Raw genomic sequence first — 20,808 nt, 5'->3', positions numbered from 1 at the left:
TTGCGTCGAATATATTTTGCAGAGATCTATTTTGTTTAAAGGCCACGGAAGTTGCGACAGCTCTAACTTCGTGTGTCCTTACCTTCAGCAAAGCTTGGTCTTCCTCATTCAGATGGGAATGAGCTTCTCGTATTAACAGTCTGATAAAATAGGATAAAGCATTCTTTGACATAGGCAAAGATGGATTCTTAACTGAACACCATAAAGCTTCAGACGGGCCTCGTAAAGGTTTATAAATAGAACGTAAGAGCTCTTACAGGACATAAGACTCTTTCTAGTTCATAGCCAACCATACGATAAGTTTGGAATATCGAACGATATTGGTCAAGGCCGAGAAGGCAGCTCGTGTTTGGCTAGAAAACCAAGTTGTAGAACATGTAGCCGTTTCGGATGAGAATCCGATGTTCTTGCTGAAGGCATGAATCTCACTGACTCTTTTAGCTGTGGCTAAGCATATCAGGAAAAGAGTCTTAAAGGTGAGATCTTTCAGGGAGGTTGATTGTAGCGGTTCGAACCTGTCTGACATAAGGAATCTAAGTACCACGTCTAAATTCCAACCAGGTGTAACCAAACGACGCTCCTTCGTGGTCTCAAAAGACTTAAGGAGGTCCTGTAGATCTTTATTGTTGGAAAGATCTAAGCCTCTGTGATGGAAGACTGATGCCAACATGCTTCTGTAACCCTTGATAGTGGGAGCTGAAAGAGATCGTTCTTTCCTCAGATATAAGAGAAAGTCAGCTATTTGAGTTACAGAGGTACTGGTCGAGGATACGGATACTGACTTGCACCAGTTTCGGAAGATTTCCCACTTCGATAGGTAGACTCTAAGGGTGGATGTTCTCCTTGCTCTAGCAATCGCTCTGGTTGCCTCCTTCGAAAAGCCTCTAGCTCTCGAGAGTCTTTCGATAGTCTGAAGGCAGTCAGACGAAGAGCGTGGAGGCCTTGGAGTACCTTCTTTACGCGTGGCTGACGTAGAAGGTCCACCCTTAGGGGAAGTGTTCTGGGAACGTCTACTAGCCATCGAAGTACCTCGGTGAGCCATTCTCTCGCGGGCCAGAGGGAAGCAACTAGCGTCAACCTTGTCCCTTCGTGAGAGGCGAACTTCTGCAGTACCTTGTTGACAATCTTGAACGGAGGGAATGCATATAGATCTAGATGTGACCAATCTAGTAGAAAGGCATCTATATGAACTGCTGCTGGGTCCGGGATTGGTGAGCAAAATATTGGGAGCCTCTTGGTCATCGAGGTTGCGAAGAGATCTATGGTTGGCTGGCCCCAGGTGGCCCAAAGTCTCTTGAATACATCCTTGTGGAGGGTCCATTCTGTTGGAATTATTTGTCCCTTCCGACTGAGACAATCTGCCATGACATTCAAGTTGCCTTGGATGAACCTCGTTACTAGTGAAATGTCTAGACCTTTTGACCAGGTGAGGAGGTCCCTTGCGATCTCGTACCATGTCAGAGAGTAGGTCCCTCCTTGCTTGGAGATGTACGCCAAAGCCGTGGTGTTGTCCGAGTTCACCTCCACCACTTTGCCTTGAAGGAGAGACCTGAAGCTTTTCCAGGTCAGACGTACTGCCAGTAGCTTATTGCAGTTGAAATGCATTGTCCTTTGATTCGAGTTCCATAATCCCGAGCATTCCCTACCGTCTAATGTCGCACCCCAGCCTACGTCCGATGCGTCCGAGAAGAGAACGTGGTTGGGAGTCTGAACAGTCAGGGGATGACCCTCTCTAAGGTTGATATAGTCCTTTCACCAAGTCAGACCAGACTTTATCTTTCCGGAAACCGGGATCGAGACCGCTTCTAGCGTCTTGTCCTATTTCCAGTGAAAAGCTAGATGGTATAGAAGAGGACGGAGGTGTAGTCTTCCTAGTGACACAAATTGATCCATGGATGACAGTGTCCCTACCAGACTCATCCACAGCCTGACTGGGCAGCGTTCCTTCTTCAGCATCTTCTGGATGGATAGCAGGGCTGGGGGTTGATCGTCTCGTTCAGCAACGTCCTCATCAGAGGGTTCCTCATCCGAAACTGATGAGGAAACGGCAACGGAGTGGGCAACGTCTGACTCGCTGAATCCGGTCGCACTGGTGGATGCGTGACGGAGCTGGACGCAATATCATGGTACTGCTGCACAGTCCGTGAACTGTCAACAACCATGGGTGCGCGAGGAAGTACAGCGTCAACCCGAAACTGTCTAGACTGTCTGGGTTGTGCAGTCAACACCCTACCGGGTTGCTGAGGTTGACGCACTGCGTCACAGCAAGTCACCTCTGCTGGTTGTTGAACGTCTTCCTAGTGACACACGGAACGTCAACAACCACCTACCGAGCGTCGTTTAACGTCAACGTGCGACTGGCAACCCACACTGGGTCGCATCGGTGGAGGAACCACCTCAACTGGCAGATGCGAGTAGGATACCTCAGCGTCAACAGGGCGCACAACCAACCGGTTGGAAGGTTGTTGGCCAGAAGGTTCTTCTCCGTATTTAAGTCCTCTATCAAGGACACAAGCTTGGACTGCATGTCTTGCAGCAAAGCCCATTTAGGGTCTACGGGAGCAGGTGTGGCAACAGACGGGGTTAGCAACTGAGGCGGAACCATTTACCATCCCTGGAAGCCTTGTTATGTGTGACATAATAGTACAGCAAAACTTCAAAGGCTCGACAAAAGTTGAGAAGTTGACCTGTAAACAACTTGGAGCGTCTCCAGGCTAGGCGCCAGGGCGAGTCTACCAGAATTGAGAAGTCTACCTGGGCAGAGGCATGAACTCCCAAGCCGAGAACTTCTCTCGTGTCCTATCAGACTCTCGCTCTATAAGCCAGTTTAAAAGAAGGGAAATCAAAGGCTGTATCCCTAAAACTCCTCCTGGTGTAAAAACCAGTCGCCTAGCCAACGTAACGCTCTCTAGGAGAGCGAGAGAGCACTAGCTTAACAACAACGGCTTCGAAGTAGCTAGGCCTAGTGTAAGTTCTGACGTTAGGCGAACGAGGAGCAGCAGTTACAAGATCCGGACGAAGATCCTTAAAAAATCATCATGATTTAATTAAAGTCCATAGGAGGCTAAGCAGCTTAAGGCTCCTCTCCAAATGACAGAGTCCTCAAAGGAATATCAGTAGGAGGGAGAACAGCACTTTCTCATCTAAAGGAACCTTGTCCGAGAAAAGCTAGGTTATCTCAGTGAGGGTATCACTGGTGCATTAGCAGCAGACCAGAAGGCAACGTTATGTAACTGCTTGACAGTCTGTGAACTGTCAAAAACTGAACTGTCAACCACAACAGGTGCGTGAGGACATACAGCACTGGTGCATTAGTAGCAGACCAGAAGGCAACGTCATGTAACTGCTTGACAGTCTGTGAGCTGGCAACAACCATAGCTGTGTGGGGAAGCAAAGCCTCTACTCCTGACTGACTAGTCTGCTGCGGGCGAGTAGCGGTAACCACAGTGGGTTGCGGAGGTTGAAGCACAGCGTCAAAACAAAGCAACTTAACTCCACCCTCCTGTTGTGGTAACTCGCGAACGTCAACGGAGGGTAGCGTGCGTCTGTGAACGTCAACGTGCGGCTGGCAGGGTACACTGCGCATGGGTGGTGGAACTATCACAGGCGGAGTGCGGGAGCAGGTAGCGTCAGCGTCTACTGTACGCACAACCGTGGTTGGTTGTAGGCTAACGGGTGCAGCGTCAACCTTCTCTGCACGATACTCCTGCATAAAAGATGCTAACTGTGTCTGCATAGACTGTAGCAAAGACCACTTAGGGTCTACAGCAGCAGGTGCGGCAACAGACGGTGTTACTGCCTGTTGCAGTACCGCTTTGCCTCTCTTAGGAGGTGTGCAGTCATCGGAAGACTGCAGCGAGTCCGAACTGACCCAGTGGCTACACCTGGGCCGTTGGACTTGCACGGAAGGGACCGACTTGCACTTAATAAGCTACGAGACCTTGGTCCATGGTTTCTTACGAGAAACCTCTTCCGCAGACGAGAATTAAAAGGGCTCTCTCGTCTTTGTGTGGGTGGGGCGATCTTGGGTAGATACGCCCGAAACCACGGAGGGAAAACGTCTGTTCGTTGATCAAGGCCTGACGAACCCATAAGTCGTTCGACATTACTTCTCCCCTGGGCTTGGGAGCTTGCAAGAGGTCCCGGACTAGGTGAACGACAGGCACGAACAGACGAACCCTCGGACGCAACACTGTAACACTTGCGCATATCACTTTATCACTTTGATTTTCTGTTTTGCACTAATTTCACTGAAATCGAAACTTTTACTGATTTCTACGTGAAATATGCAATTCTACCCTTCATTAAAAGGTAGTAATTGCGAAATCAGTCGTATAATCCAGCACATTAATACTAGCAAAAAACAGAAAACATATATAAAGCTAAAAAATTCAGTGGCTGGGAAAGAGACTAAACACTAGTTCAAATAAACTACGTTTACAATCTCTCACCGCACATAGCCTGGGGACAAGAATAAAACCCTAGAAACGTTTTACCTTCTTCCCCGTACAGCGACTAGGGAGGAGAGTAACACGAGAAACAACGTTACCCGCTTGAACGGAACGTTTTCTCTCCTCTCTCTCCCTCCGTCTCTATCTCTCTCTCTCTCTCTCTCTTGATTTCGCACCTAAGAGAAGAGCCCAATTATAAATCGTCAAAAAAACATGTTATTTGACTAAAAGGAACAAACTGAAAGGTTTTCCAAATAAAAAGTTCCTTTAATTTAGAATTTAAAACATTAAGTTAAGAAAGAATGAACGATACGTCAGAAACGATTTACTCTTACTGCAAAGTGAAACCGTGATACTCTCTCTCTATCGTAACGATAGAGCGCATGTTGAACGTCCTGAACGTCAACAACTGCGTAGTCTAAAAACTAAACGTTAGTTCATCTTTGAAAACAGTACGAAGACTATCAAAGAGATTCTTTCATAAAACATTAAATTTAAAAAGTTTTAAATTCTTTAAAGGCTAACGGGCTCAACGTTGATTAACTTCGGTTCCAATTTCGGACCGCCTACTATAAGGAAAGGTCGCATATAAACAAAACATAAAAATTTATTTTTTATATGTTTATAATAAATGGAAAGTTAATCGAAGAGGCCTAATAAAGGAGGAGAGATATAAAATATGTGGATCTAGAACGTGTTAAGCAAAATTACTAAAATCCTAAACACACTTCCTTCTAAGGGAAGGGTCGGCCATTTAAAAGTGAAAGAGAGTCCATACTCTCTTTGTCACCATAATTAAATCTATCCAAAACGTTGAGTTCAAGTTTTGAGATGAAGATAAAACACCTGCATAGCGAAAGCTCAAAACTAGAATAGTGTACTTCACCAAATAGTAGTGAAAACAAATCCAGTTAGTAACAGCGTATTTAGTAGGTCTTGCCAGTGGCACGACAGAGAGAAAATTGGTTCTTTGTTGACATTGGAGTACTTAGTACCTGCACGACAGATGGCGCTGATGATGTACACCCCCACCTGTATAGCGATCGCTGGCGTATTTTGTCCTTAGGTTTTTCTGTCGGGCAGCAGAGCTGACAGCTATATGATCACCGGGTAAGTTTAATATTGGAAATTGCATAATTATCAAAGTTATTACGTAATATGAAATTGTCGTAGAATGGTGCAACTTGTATAGGTTATCAGTTGTGGAAAGTCTTGGTGGATTGTTTGGCTACCATGTGCATGATTTTTTTTTTAGTTAAAATGTTGTTCATCACCACGAGGACCATTTTACCGCGAGTGCCCCTTTTTCATTTTTTTTCATTTTTTTGCCAAGTCATTTTTCTGTAAGATATTGCCAAATAGTGTCGAAAAACTTTTGCTTGTTTAGTGTTGGAAAGTGTGTCTAGATGATCTGGCTACCCATGCGTGACTTTGTTTTTGTCAGATACGACGTAGTTATTGGTATATTGGGTATTTAACTGCGGATGCCAATTTCTGTTTTTTTTTCAATATTTGTAAAAAATTTTACGTAGTAAGGAATTGCCGTATATTATTCCTTTTTTTTTTCATGTTTATGTGTTAGAAAGTGTGCCTTGATGGTTGGGCTAACACGTGCATGTCTTTTTTTTTATCTGAGATGCCGTATATTAGAATGTTGGGCATTTTACCGCGAGTGCCCCTTTTTCATTTTTTTTCATTTTTTTGCCAAGTCATTTTTCCGTAAGATATTGCCAAATAGTGTCGTAAAACTTTTGCTTTTTTAGTGTTGGAAAGTGTGTCTAGCTGATCTGGCTACCCATGCGTGACTTTGTTTTTGTCAGATACGACGTAGTTATTGGTATATTGGGTATTTAACTGCGGTTGCCAATTTCTGTTTTTTTTTCAATATTTGTAAAAATTTACTACGTAGTAAGGAATTGCCGTATATTATTGATTTTTCTTTCATGTTTATGTGTTAGAAAGTGTGCCTTGATGGTTGGGCTAACACGTGCATGTCTTTTTTTTTTTTATCTGAGATGCCGTATATTAGAATGTTGTGCATTTTTCCGCGAGTGCCCCTTTTTATTTGTTTTGCATTTTTTTGCTTAGTCATGTTACCGTAAGGAATTGGCAAGTAGTGTCGCAAAACTTATATTTTTATAGTGTTGGAAAGTGTTTCTAGATGATCTGGCTACCCATGCCTATTTTTTTTTTTAGCCAGATATGGCGTATATATAAGTATGTGTTCGATTTTCCTGTGATTGCCATTTTTTCGTTTTTTCCCATTTCTTTCAAAATTACTACGTACTAAGGAACTATCACAGAGTAATGATTCATTTATATGTTTATTTATCGGAAAATGTGCCTTGATGGTTTGCCTAGCACGTGGCTGAAATTTTTTTTTTCTGAAATGCCGTATATTAGAATGGCCATTTTTCCGCGAGTGCCCCTTTTTATTTGTTTTGCATTTTTTTACTTAGTCATGTTACCGTAAGGAATTGGCAATTAGTGTCGCAAAACTTATAATTTTATAGTGTTGGAAAGTGTTTCTAGATGATCTGGCTACCCATGCCTATCTTTTTTTTTAGCCAGATATGGCGTATATATAGGTATGTGTTCGATTTTCCTGTGATTGCCATTTTTTCATTTTTTCCCCATTTCTTTCAAAATTACTACGTACTAAGGAACTATCACAGAGTAATGATTCATTTAAATGTTTATTTGTCGGAAAATGTGCCTTGATGGTTTGCCTAGCACGTTGCTGAATTTTTTTTTTTCTGAAATGCCGTATATTAGAATGTTAGCCATTTTTCCGCGAGTGCCCCTTTTTATTTGTTTTGCATTTTTTTGCTTAGTCATGTTACCGTAAGGAATTGGCAAGTAGTGTCGCAAAACTTATATTTTTATAGTGTTGGAAAGTGTTTCTAGATGATCTGGCTACCCATGCCTATCTTTCTTTTAGCCAGATATGGCGTATATATAGGTATGTGTTCGATTTTCCGGTGATTGCCATTTTTTCGTTTTTTTCCCATTTCTTTCAAAATTACTACGTACTAAGGAACTATCACAGAGTAATGATTCCTCTAGATGTTTATTTGTCGGAAATTTTTGTTTACTTCTTTTTTGATTGAATATCATCAAATTTTTTTTAACTAAAATATTATATTGTTTCACATTTTTGTTTTTTTTTCGATTTTATTTCCCTTCAAAAAAATTTTTTTGGGTCATAATTTTAATTTTATAGTCGTAAAATAATCGACAATTATCCAGCAACCCACCATACAATTTTTATGCATATCCAATAATAATTAGATTAGTAAATAACACCTTGAAATTGACATACCCTTCCTACATTTCAAGTGGCAGATTAGGGAGTCTGAGTCAGTGTGGTTGGCGGCCATTTTGTGGACATATCCGAAACGTAAGTTGCTCTATCTATATATATTCTTGTTCCCTATAGGATTTGTGATATTTTGGTATATTTTTACCTGCATAAATATCATATTATATATTAAATATATGTATTTTTTTACGAAATTTCTAAGTACTCAAAAAATTACCTTTAGATATGGCCCCTGATATAAATGTAATTTACAAAATAATGAAGATTTTTTTACATATTTCTATTTTAGGATAACATATGTTTATTCCCTAAAAAAATTAGCCACTTCATATTTCATTTGGGTACCCAAAAAAATTCATGAAATTTGGACAAATTTTTTTGGCCAAAAAAAGTTACCCTTTTTTTCTCATTTCAGATCTTCACCTCCATGGGTCTGACTTCATCCAAAATACATCAAGATGTGTCCTAAACATTCAAGAATCAATTCCTAAAAGGATTTGTGTATATATGTATAAACTTTTTTTTTATGAATTTTTATGTCAGGTCTTTTTTTTTCTACTTAATTTTTAAAAATATTTATAATAAATAGTTTTTCTGCAGATGAGTAGTATTTATCTTTACAGTTGTTTTAAGCATTCATTGGAGTTTTTTTTGGCAAAAGAAAAAAAGAGGTTACTGCAAAAACTGATTTTTCAAGAATTTTTTTTGGCGTCGGGGTCGTTCGCGTCCGAGTATACCCTTAAAGGGGTGTCCGAGGAGCGTACCTATCCAGGGTTAAAGGCCACGGAAGTTGCGACAGCTCTAACTTCGTGTGTCCTTACCTTCAGCAAAGCTTGGTCTTCCTCATTCAGATGGGAATGAGCTTCTCGTATTAACAGTCTGATAAAATAGGATAAAGCATTCTTTGACATAGGCAAAGATGGTTTCTTAACTGAACACCATAAAGCTTCAGACGGGCCTCGTAAAGGTTTAGTTCGTTTTAAATAGAACTTAAGAGCTCTTACAGGGCATAAGACTCTTTCTAGTTCATTTCCAACCATACGATAAGCTTGGAATATCGAACGATTTTGGCCAAGGTCGAGAAGGCAGCTCGTTTTTGGCTAGAAAACCAAGTTGTAGAGAACATGTAGCCGTTTCAGATGAGAATCCGATGTTCTTGCTGAAGGCATGAATCTCACTGACTCTTTTAGCTGTGGCTAAGCATACCAGGAAAAGAGTCTTTAAGGTGAGATCTTTCAGGGAGGCTGATTGTAGCGGCTCGAACCTGTCTGACATAAGGAATCTTAGTACCACGTCTAAATTCCAACCAGGTGTAACCAAACGACGCTCCTTCGTGGTCTCAAAAGACTTAAGGAAGTCCTGTAGATCTTTATTGTTGGAAAGATCTAAGCCTCTGTGACGGAAGACTGATGCCAACATGCTTCTGTAACCCTTGATAGTGGGAGCTGAAAGAGATCGTTCTTTCCTCAGATATAAGAGGAAGTCAGCTATTTGAGTTACAGAGGTACTGGTCGAGGATACGGATACTGACTTGCACCAGTTTCGGAAGATTTCCCACTTCGATTGATTGGTAGACTGTAAGGGTGGATGTTCTCCTTGCTCTAGCAATCGCTCTGGCTGCCTCCTTCGAAAAGCCTCTAGCTCTCGAGAGTCTTTCGATAGTCTGAAGGCAGTCAGACGAAGAGCGTGGAGGCCTTGGTGTACCTTCTTTACGTGTGGCTGACGTGGAAGGTCCACCCTTAGGGAAAGTGTTCTGGGAACGTCTACTAGCCATCGAAGTACCTCGGTGAGCCATTCTCTCGCGGGCCAGAGGGGAGCAACTAGCGTCAACCTTGTCCCTTCGTGAGAGGCGAACTTCTGCAGTACCTTGTTGACAATCTTGAACGGAGGGAATGCATATAGATCTAGATGTGACCAATCTAGTAGAAAGGCATCTATATGAACTGCTGCTGGGTCCGGGATTGGTGAGCAAAATATTGGGAGCCTCTTGGTCATCGAGGTTGCGAAGAGATCTATGGTTGGCTGGCCCGAGGTGGCCCAAAGTCTCTTGCATACATCCTTGTGGAGGGTCCATTCTGTTGGAATTATTTGTCCCTTCCGACTGAGACAATCTGCCATGACATTCAAGTTGCCTTGGATGAACCTCGTTACTAGTGATATGTTTAGACCTTTTGACCAGGTGAGGAGGTCCCTTGCGATCTCGTACAACGTCAGAGAGTAGGTCCCTCCTTGCTTGGAGATGTACGCCAAAGCCGTGGTGTTGTCCGAGTTCACCTCCACCACTTTGCCTTGAAGGAGAGACCTGAAGCTTTTCCAGGCCAGACGTACTGCCAGTAGCTCCTTGCAGTTGAAATGCATTGTCCTTTGATTCGAGTTCCATATCCCCGAGCATTCCCGACCGTCTAATGTCGCACCCCAGCCTACGTCCGATGCGTCCGAGAAGAGAACGTGGTTGAGAGTCTGAACAGCCAGGGGAAGACCCTCTCTTAGGTTGGTATTGTCCTTTCACCAAGTCAGACAAGACTTTATCTTTTCGGAAACCGGGATCGAGACCGCTTCTAGCGTCTTGTCCTTTTTCCAGTGAAAAGCTAGATGGTATTGAAGAGGACGGAGGTGTAGTCTTCCTAGTGACACAAATTGATCCACGGATGACAGTGTCCCTACCAGACTCATCCACAGCCTGACTGAGCAGCGTTCCTTCTTCAGCATCTTCTGGATGGATAGCAGGGCTGGGAGCTGATCGTCTTGTTGTTCAGCAACGTCCTCATCAGAGGGTTCCTCATCCGAAACTGATGAGGAAACTGCAACGGAGTGGGCAACGTCTGGCTCACTGAATCCGGTCGCACTGGTGGATGTGTGACGGAGCTGGACGCAATATCATGGAACTGCTGCACAGTCTGTGAACTGTCAACAACCATGGGTGCGCGAGGAAGCACAGCGTCAACCCGAGACTGTCTAGACCGTCTGGGTTGTGCAGTCAACACCCTACCGGGTTGCTGAGGTTGACGCACTGCGTCAAAACAAGTCACCTCTGCTGGTTGTTGAACGTCCTGAACGTCAACAACCACCTCCGAGCGTCGCTTAATGTCAACGTGCGGCTGGCAACCCACACTGGGTCGCATCGGTGGAGGAACCACCTCAACTGGCAGACGCGAGTAGGTTACCTCAGCGTCAATAGGGCGCACAACCGACCGGTTGGAAGGTTGTTGGCCAGAAGGTTCTTCTCCGCATTTAAGTCCTCTATCAAGGACGCAAGCTTGGACTGCATGTCTTGCAGCAAAGCCCATTTAGGGTCTACGGGAGCAGGTGTGGCAACAGACGGGGTTAGCGACTGAGGCGGAACCGTTTACCATCCCTGAAAGCCTTGTTATGCGTGACATAATAGTACAGCAAAACTTCAAAGGCTCGACAACAGCTGTGAAGTTGACCTGTAAACAACTTGGAGCGTCTCCTGGCTAGGCGCCAGGGAGAGTCTACCAGAATTGAGAAGTCTATCTGGGCAGAGGCATGAACTCCCAAGCCGAGAACTTCTCTCGTGTCATATCAGACTCTCGCTCTATAAACCAGTTTAAAAGAAGGGAAAGCAAAGGCTGTATCCCCCAAACTCCTCCTGGTGAAAAACCAGTCGCCTAGCCAACGTAACGCTCTCTAGGAGAGCGAGAGAGCACTAGCTTAAAAACAACGGCTTCGAAGTAGCTAGGCCTAGTGTAAGCTCTGACGTTTAGGCGAACGAGGAGCAGCAGTTACAAAAAGATCCGGACGAAGATCCTTAAAAAAAACATCATGATTTAATTAAAGTCCATAGGAGGCTAAGCAGCTTTAGGCTCCTCCCCATCTGACAGAGTCCTCAAGGGAATATCAGTAGGAGGGAGAACAGCAACTTCCTCATCTACAGGAACCTTGTCCAATAAAAGCTGAGTCTCTCACTGGTGCATTAGTAGCGGACCAGAACGCAACGTCATGTAACTGCTTGACAGTCTGTGAACTGTCAACAACTGAACTGTCAACCACAACAGGTGCGTGAGGACGCACAGCGTCCACTCGAGACTGCTTTGACTGCCTAGACTGAGCAGTCAAAACAACTCTAGAATGCGGAGGTTGACGCACAGCGTCAAAACAAGTCAACTCCGATTGTTAGTGAACGTCTTGAACATCAACAGGAGCATCAGCCAGTGGCCTAACGTCCAAATGCAGCAGAGAAACCACACGAGACCGCATCGAGTGTGGTTCTAAACAACCTGACTGACGTGACTAAGCTACGCCAACGTCAACAGTAAGCACAAAGGAACGTTAGGTTGGCTGAAAGCCAGGATATCGATGAGATAAACGGCTAGACTAAACGAACTAATCGGCAGAATAGTCTTCCATAAGGGAGGCAAGCATATACTGCATGTTTTGCCATACAACCCCTTAAGGATCAACGGAAATGGTTGTGGTAATAGACGAGGGTAACGTCTGTGACCGCAACACTTTGCCTACAAAAAAAGACTCTCGGAGTCTGTGTTACGCTTTTGTTAGGCGGCGAGCAGTTATCCGATGACTGCATAGGGTCAGAGCTGTCCTAATGGCTGTAACCAGGACGCTGGACCTGTCCTGAAAGGACTGACTTTCGCTTAAGGGCTTCGAAACCTTGTGACAGGTTTCTTATGCGAAAAGCCTACGGATGGCGAGGAGAAACAACGTCTCTCTCGTCTTATGGTAGGGGAGATCTTGGTAAGATACACCCGATACCATAGAGGGAAAACGTCTGTTCGTTGGTCAAGGCCTCTCGAACCCATAAGTCGTTTGACATTACTTCTCCCCTGGGCTTGGGAGCTTGTAAGAGGTCCCGGACTAGGTGAACGACAGGCACGAACAGACGAACCCTCGGACGCAACACTGTAACACTTTGCGCCTCGGACGCAACACTGTAACACTTTGCGCATATCACTTTATCACTTCGATTTTCTGTTTTGCACTTATTTCTACCTGAAACACGCAATTCTACCCTTCATTAAAAGGTAGTAATTGCGAAATAAGTCATATAATGCAAGCTCATAAAACCAGCAAAAAACAGAAAACATATTTTAAGATAAAAAGAAAAATCAGTGGCTGGGAAAGAGACTAAACACTAGTTCATATAACTACGTTTTCAATCTCTCACCGCACATAGCCTGGGGACGAGAATAAAAACCTAAAAACGTTTTATCCTTCCTCCCCGTACAGCGACTAGGGACGTGAGTAACACGAGAACAACGTTACCCGCTTGAACGGAACGTTTTCTCTCCTCTCTCTCCCTCCGTCTCTATCTCTCTCTCTCTTTCTCTCTTGATTTCGCACCTAAGAGAAGAGCCCAATTATATATCGTCAAAAAAAAACATGTTATTTGACTAAAGGAAAAAACTGAAAGGTTTTTCAAATAAAAAGTTCCTTTAAATTAGAATTTAAAACATTTAAGCTAAGAAAGAATGAACAAAACGTCAGAATCGATTTACTCTTACTGCAAAGTGAAACCGTGATACACTCTCTCTCTATCGTAACGATAGAGCGCATGTTGAACGTCCTGAACGTCAACAACTGCGTAGCATAAAAAACTAAACGTTAGTTCATCTTTGAAAACAGTACGAAGACTATCAAAGAAATTCTTTCATAAAATATTACATTTAAAAAGTTTTAAATCCTTAGCTCTTTAAAAGCTAAAGACGATATAAAGGGCTCAACGTTGATTAACTTCGGTTTCCAAGTTAGGACCGCCTACTCTCAGGAAAGGTCTATATAAACAAAGCATTAAAATTTATTTTTATATGTTTATAAAAAATGGAAAGTTGATCGAAGAGGCCTAATAAAGGCGGAGAGATATAAAATATATATAGGAAAATCTATAACGTGATAAGATAATTACTAAAAGCCTAAACACACTTCCGTCTAAGGGAAGGGTCGGCCATTTAAAAGTGAAAGAAAGTCCATACTCTCTTTGTCACCATAACTAAATCTATCCAAAACGAGTTCAAGTTTTAAGATGAAGATAAAACACCTGCATAGCGAAAGCTCAAAACTAGAATAGTGTACTTCACCAAATAGTTGTGAAAACAAATCCAGTTAGCAACAGCGAATTAGTAGGTCTTGCCGGTAGCCCGACAGAGAGAAAATTGAGTTCTTTGTTTACAATGAGTACTGGGTATCTGAACGACAGATGGCGCTGTTGAGTACACCCCCTACCTGTGTAGCGATCGCTGGCGAAATTTTCCGTAGAGTTTTTCTGTCGAGCAACAGAGTTGCAGCTATTATAATCACCGGCTAAGTTAAATATTGAAAATTAGAATTTAAAACATTTAAGCTAAGAAAGAATGAACAAAACGTCAGAATCGATTTACTCTTACTGCAAAGTGAAACCGTGATACACTCTCTCTCTATTGTAACGATAGAGCGCATGTTGAACGTCCTGAACGTCAACAACTGCGTAGCATAAAAAACTAAACGTTAGTTCATCTTTGAAAACAGTACGAAGACTATCAAAGAAATTCCTTCATAAAATATTACATTTAAAAAGTTTTAAATCCTTAGCTCTTTAAAAGCTAAAGACGATATAAAGGGCTCAACGTTGATTAACTTCGGTTTCCAAGTTAGGACCGCCTACTCTTAGGAAAGGTCTATATAAACAAAGCATTAAAATTTATTTTTATATGTTTATAAAAAATGGAAAGTTAATCGAAGAGGCCTAATAAAGGCGGAGAGATATAAAATATATATAGGAAAATCTATAACGTGATAAGATAATTACTAAAAGCCTAAACATACTTCCGTCTAAGGGAAGGGTCGGCCATTTAAAAGTGAAAGAAAGTCCATACTCTCTTTGTCACCATAACTAAATCTATCCAAAACGAGTTCAAGTTTTAAGATGAAGATAAAACACCTGCATAGCGAAAGCTCAAAACTAGAATAGTGTACTTCACCAAATAGTTGTGAAAACAAATCCAGTTAGCAACAGCGAATTAGTAGGTCTTGCCGGTAGCCCGACAGAGAGAAAATTGAGTTCTTTGTTTACAATGAGTACTGGGTATCTGAACGACAGATGGCGCTGTTGAGTACACCCCCTACCTGTGTAGCGATCGCTGGCGAATTTTTCCGTAGAGTTTTTCTGTCGAGCAACAGAGTTGCAGCTATTATAATCACCGGCTAAGTTAAATATTGAAAATTAGAATTTAAAACATTTAAGCTAAGAAAGAATGAACAAAACGTCAGAATCGATTCACTCTTACTGCAAAGTGAAACCGTGATACACTCTCTCTCTATCGTAACGATAGAGCGCATGTTGAACGTCCTGAACGTCAACAACTGCGTAGCATAAAAAACTAAACGTTAGTTCATCTTTGAAAACTACGAAGACTATCAAAGAAATTCTTTCATAAAAAATTACATTTAAAAAGTTTTAAATCCTTAGCTCTTTAAAAGCTAAAGACGATATAAAGGGCTCAACGTTGATTAACTTCGGTTTCCAAGTTAGGACCGCCTATTCTCAGGAAAGTTCTATATAAACAAAGCATTAAAATTTATTTCTATATGTTTATAAAAAATGGAAAGTTAATCGAAGAGGCCTAATAAAGGCGGAGAGATATAAAATATATATAGGAAAATCTATAACGTGATAAGATAATTACTAAAAGCCTAAACACACTACCGTCTAAGGGAAGGCTCGGCCATTTAAAAGTGAAAGAAAGTCCATACTCTCTTTGTCACCATAATTAAATCTATCCAAAACGAGTTCAAGTTTTAAGATGAAGATAAAACACCTGCATAGCGAAAGCTCAAAACTAGAATAGTGTACTTCACCAAATAATTGTGAAAACAAATCCAGTTAGCAACAGCGAATTAGTAGGTCTTGCCGGTAGCCCGACAGAGAGAAAATTGAGTTCTTTGTTTACAATGAGTAATGGGTATCTGAACGACAGATGGCGCTGTTGAGTACACCCCCTACCTGTGTAGCGATCGGTGGCGAATTTTTACGTAGAGTTTTTCTGTCGAGCAACAGAGTTGCAGCTATTATAATCATCGGCTAAGCTAAAATTGAAAAATGTTCTATATATCAGGTTATACAAGGGATATGGTTCTTACCAGCAGATGGAGTTTCACAGGTGCTGCGCCCCAAGAGAGGGAGAAAATTAAAGATGATGATGGCAGTCACCCTACCATTCATCTCAGGCAAATCTGTGGCAATATCTACACTCAACGACTGCTACTTGCCTTGCGAGGGAGGTGAAGTATCTTAAAATGTTATTTTTATTAGTAAAATAAATTTTTGAATATACTTACCCGATAATCATGTAGCTGTCAACTCCGTTGCCCGACAGAATTCTATGGAGGGATACGCCAGCTATCACAATACTAGAAGGGGGTGTACTTACCAGCGCCACCTGTGGCCAGGTACTCAAGTACTTCTTGTTGACACCTCCTCAATTATTCCTCGGTCCACTGGTTCTCTATGGGGAGGAAGGGAGGGTCGATTAAATCATGATTATCGGGTAAGTATATTCAAAAATTTATTTTACTAATAAAAATAACATTTTTCAATATTAAACTTACCCGATAATCATGTAGCTGATTCACACCCAGGGGGGTGGGTGAAAACCAGTGTACAAGATTAAAGGATAGCTAAGTATCCCATATTTCATATAACAGTTATCTCAAATAACAATGAAATAATAAGTACCTGGTAAGGAAGTCGAATTGAACCGTTACTCTGCCTCTTTTTTAAGTTCGTCTTCCTTACTGAGCGCAGCGTTCCTCTTGGAGGCTGAATCAACCCAAAGGTGCCAAAGTATATGGGGTTGCAACCCCTACTAAAGGACCTCTACAAAACCTTTAACCCAGGCGCTTCTCAAGAATGAATAGACCACCCGCCAAATCAAAAGGATGCGGAAGGCTTCTTAGCCTACCGTAACAACCATAAAAACAACAATAAAAGCATTCAAGAGAAAGGTTAAAAAAGGTTATGGGATTAAGGGAATGTAGTGGCTGAGCCCTCACCTACTACTGCACTCGCTGCTACGAATGGTCCCAGGGTGTAGCAGTTCTCGTAAAGAGACTGGACATCTTTAAGATAAAATGATGCAAACACTGACTTGCTCCTCCAATAGGTTGCATCCATTATGCTCTGCAGAGAACGGTTTTTATTAAAGGCCATCGAAGTAGCTACGGCTCTTACTTCGTGGGTCCTTACCTTCAGCAATGCAAGGTCTTCCTCCTTAAAGTGAGAGTGGGCTTCTCTAATCAGAAGCCTTATATAATACGAAACCCCATTCTTGGACATGGGCCTCGAAGGTTTCTTGATGGCACACCATAAGGCTTCTGACTGTCCTCGAATAGGTTTAGACCTCTTAAGATAATATTTGAGAGCTCTGACAGGGCAAAGAACTCTCTCTAGTTCGTTACCTACCATGTTGGAGAGGCTAGGTATTTCAAACGATCTAGGCCAAGGACGTGAAGGAAGTTCGTTCTTTGCTAGGAATCCGAGCTGAAAAGAACATGTTGCAGATTCGGTCGTGAAACCAATGTTCTTGCTGAAGGCATGAACCTCACTGACTCTCTTAGCTGTTGCAAGGCAGACGAGAAAAAGAGTCTTGAGGGTAAGGTCCTTGAAGGAAGCTGACTGGAGAGGTTCGAACCTAGGTGACATAAGGAACCTTAAGACTACGTCTAGGTTCCAGCCTGGAGTGGATAGACGACGCTCTTTAGACGTCTCAAAAGACTTAAGAATGTCTTGAAGGTCCTTGTTGGAAGAAAGGTCCAAACCTCTGTGGCGGAGAACTGAAGCCAACATACTCCTATACCCTTTAATCGTAGGGGCTGAAAGGGATCTCTCATTCCTAAGATGTAGAAGGAAGTCAGCTATTTGGGTCACAGAGGTATTGGTAGAGGATATTGAATTGGCTCTACACCAGCTTCGGAAGACCTCCCACTTAGACTGGTAGACTCTACGAGTGGAAACCCTTCTTGCTCTGGCAATCGCACTGGCTGCCTCCTTCGAAAAGCCTCTAGCTCTAGCGAATCTTTCGACAGTCTGAAGGCAGTCAGCCGAAGAGCGTGGAGGTTTGGGTGCAACCTGTCTACGTGAGGTTGACGTAGAAGGTCCACTCTTAGAGGTAGAGTCCTGGGGAAGTCGACTAGCCATTGAAGTACCTCTGTGAACCATTCTCTTGCAGGCCAAAGGGGAGCAACCAGCGTCAGCCGTGTCCCTTCGTGCGAGATGAATTTCTGCAGAACTTTGTTTATTATCTTGAACGGTGGGAATGCGTACAGGTCGAGATGGGACCAGTTCAGTAGAAAGGCATCCACATGAACTGCTGCAGGGTCTGGAACAGGGGAACAGTACAGCGGAAGTCTCTTGGTTATGGAGGTGGCAAACAGATCTATGGTAGGTTGACCCCACAAGGTCCAAAGTCTGTTGCACACACTCTTGTGGAGGGTCCATTCCGTGGGAATGACCTGATTCCTTCTGCTTAGGCGATCTGCTGAGACGTTCATATCGCCCTGGATGAACCTCGTGACCAGAGTGAGGTTTAGACCTCTTGACCAAATGAGGAGGTCCCTTGCGATCTCGTATAGGCTCCTCGAATGGGTCCCTCCTTGCTTGGAGATGTAAGCCAAGGCTGTGGTATTGTCTGAGTTCACCTCCACCACTTTGCCTAGCAGGAGGGACTTGAAGTTCAACAGGGCTAAATGAACTGCTAGTAGCTCCTTGCAGTTGATGTGGAGTAATCCCTGTTCCTCGTTCCACGTTCCCGAGCATTCCCGTCCGTTCAAGGTCGCACCCCAGCCCGAGTCCGATGCATCTGAGAAGAGATGAAGATGGGGGGTCTGAATAGCCAACGATAGACCCTCCCTGAGAAGGAGATTGTGCTTCCACCACAGGAGAGTGGTCTTCATCTCTTGGGTGATTGGGATAGAGACTGCTTCGAGAGTCGAACCCTTGTCCCAATGAGCTGCAAGATGGAATTGAAGAGGGCGGAGGTGGAGTCTCCCTAGCTCGACGAACAGGGCCAGTGATGAAAGGGTCCCTGTGAGACTCATCCACTGTCTCACCGAGCAACTGCTCCTCTTCAGCATGCTCATGATGCACTCTAGGGCTTGGCTTATCCTGGGGGCCGATGGAAAAGCCCGAAAATCCTGACTCCGAATCTCCATTCCCAGGTACACAATGGATTGGGAGGGAATGAGTTGAGACTTTTCTATGTTGACTAATAGACCCAGTTCTCTGATTAAGTCCAAAGTCCAATTGAGATTCTCCAGACAGCGACGACTCGTGGAGGCTCTCAACAGCCAGTCGTCTAAGTAGAGGGAGGCTCTGATGTCCGATAAGTGTAGGAATTTTGCTATATTCCTCATCAGATGAGTAAAGACCATAGGAGCTGTGTTTAGGCCAAAACACAGGGCTTGGAATTGGTAGACAACCTTTCCAAAAACGAATCTCAGGAAAGGTTGGGAGTCTGGATGAATAGGAACGTGAAAGTAGGCATCTTTCAAGTCCAACGAGACCATCCAGTCCTCCTGCCTGACCGCTGCTAAGACCGACTTCGTCGTCTCCATCGTGAACGTCTGCTTGGTGACATACGCGTTGAGCGCGCTGACGTCCAGCACCGGTCTCCAACCTCCTGTCTTCTTGGCCACAAGAAAGAGACGGTTGTAGAAGCCCGGGGATTGATGGTCCCGGACTATAACCACTGCCTTCTTCTGCACAAGTAGCGACACCTCCTGGTGCAATGCTAGCCTCTTGTCCTCTTCTTTGTAGTTGGGAGAGAGGTTGATGGGCGATGTGGTCAGAGGTGGTTTGAGGCAGAATGGAATCCTGTAACCGTTCCTCAGCCAACTGACAGACTGGGCGTCTGCACCTCTCTTCTCCCAGGCTCGCCAGAAGATATTGAGTCTGGCTCCTACTGCTGTCTGGAGATGCGGAGAGTCAGTTTTTTCCTTTAGATGTCCTGGAGCCTTTCCTAGACTTGCTCCTGTAAGAGTCTGGACGGGAGCTTCCTCGGCTGGGGGCTCTACCACGAAAGGGCGGTATGAACCTCGTAGCAGGGGTATCAGCCACTGGAGAGCGATAAGTCTTGGGGACTGAGGTAGCAACCTTAGACTTACGAGCCGATGAGGCTACAAGATCGTGTGTGTCCTTTTGTATCAGGGCAGCAGACAAGTCCTTAACCAGCTCTTCGGGGAAGAGGAACTTCGAGAGCGGAGCAAAAAGGAGTTGCGACCTTTGGCAAGGTGTAATGCTGGAGGAAAGGAAGGTACACAGCTGTTCCCTTTTCTTCAAAACCCCTGATACAAACATCGACGCAAGCTCACCAGATCCATCCCTAATGGCCTTATCCATGCAGGACATTAATAGCATGGCAGAATCCTTGTCCGCAGGAGAGGTCTTCTTGCTGAGGGCCCCCAGGCACCAGTCTAGAAAGTTGAACATCTCAAATGCTCTAAACACTCCTTTCAGTAAGTGATCAAGGTCTGAGAAGGTCCAGCAAACCTTAGAGCGCCTCATTGCAGTTCTCCGAGGCGAGTCTACCAGACTTGAGAAGTCAGCCTGGGCAGAGGCAGGTACTCCCAAGCCTGGTGCTTCTCCTGTGGCATACCAAACACTCGCTTTCGAAGTGAGCTTAGTCGGCGGGAATATGAAAGAAGTTTTGCCAAGGTGTTGCTTAGTCTGCAGCCACTCCCCTAAGATCCTTAACGCTCTCTTAGAGGACCTTGCTAGGACTAGCTTAGTATAGGTGGACTTAGCTTGTTGTATGCCCAGCGAAAACTCAGATGGCGGAGAGCGGGGAATAGCAGAGACAAAGTGGTCTGGGTAAACCTCCCTAAGCAGAGCCAAGACCTTACGAAAGTCAATAGACTGTGGAGAAGGCTTGGATTCATCCACGTCTGACGAGGGATCCAGGTGTGCCTCCTCATCATCAGACGCCTCATCACCAGAGTGTAGCGAAGAGATCGGACAAGAATGCTGAACAGCAGAGTCAGAACGAGTAGGAACAATGTTAGTGGTTTCCTCTTCAAGCAACTGTTGAG

This window comes from Palaemon carinicauda, chromosome 30, assembly GCF_036898095.1.
Source record: "Palaemon carinicauda isolate YSFRI2023 chromosome 30, ASM3689809v2, whole genome shotgun sequence".
NCBI lineage: Eukaryota > Metazoa > Arthropoda > Malacostraca > Decapoda > Palaemonidae > Palaemon > Palaemon carinicauda.
Note: the sequence above shows the minus strand (reverse complement) of the source record.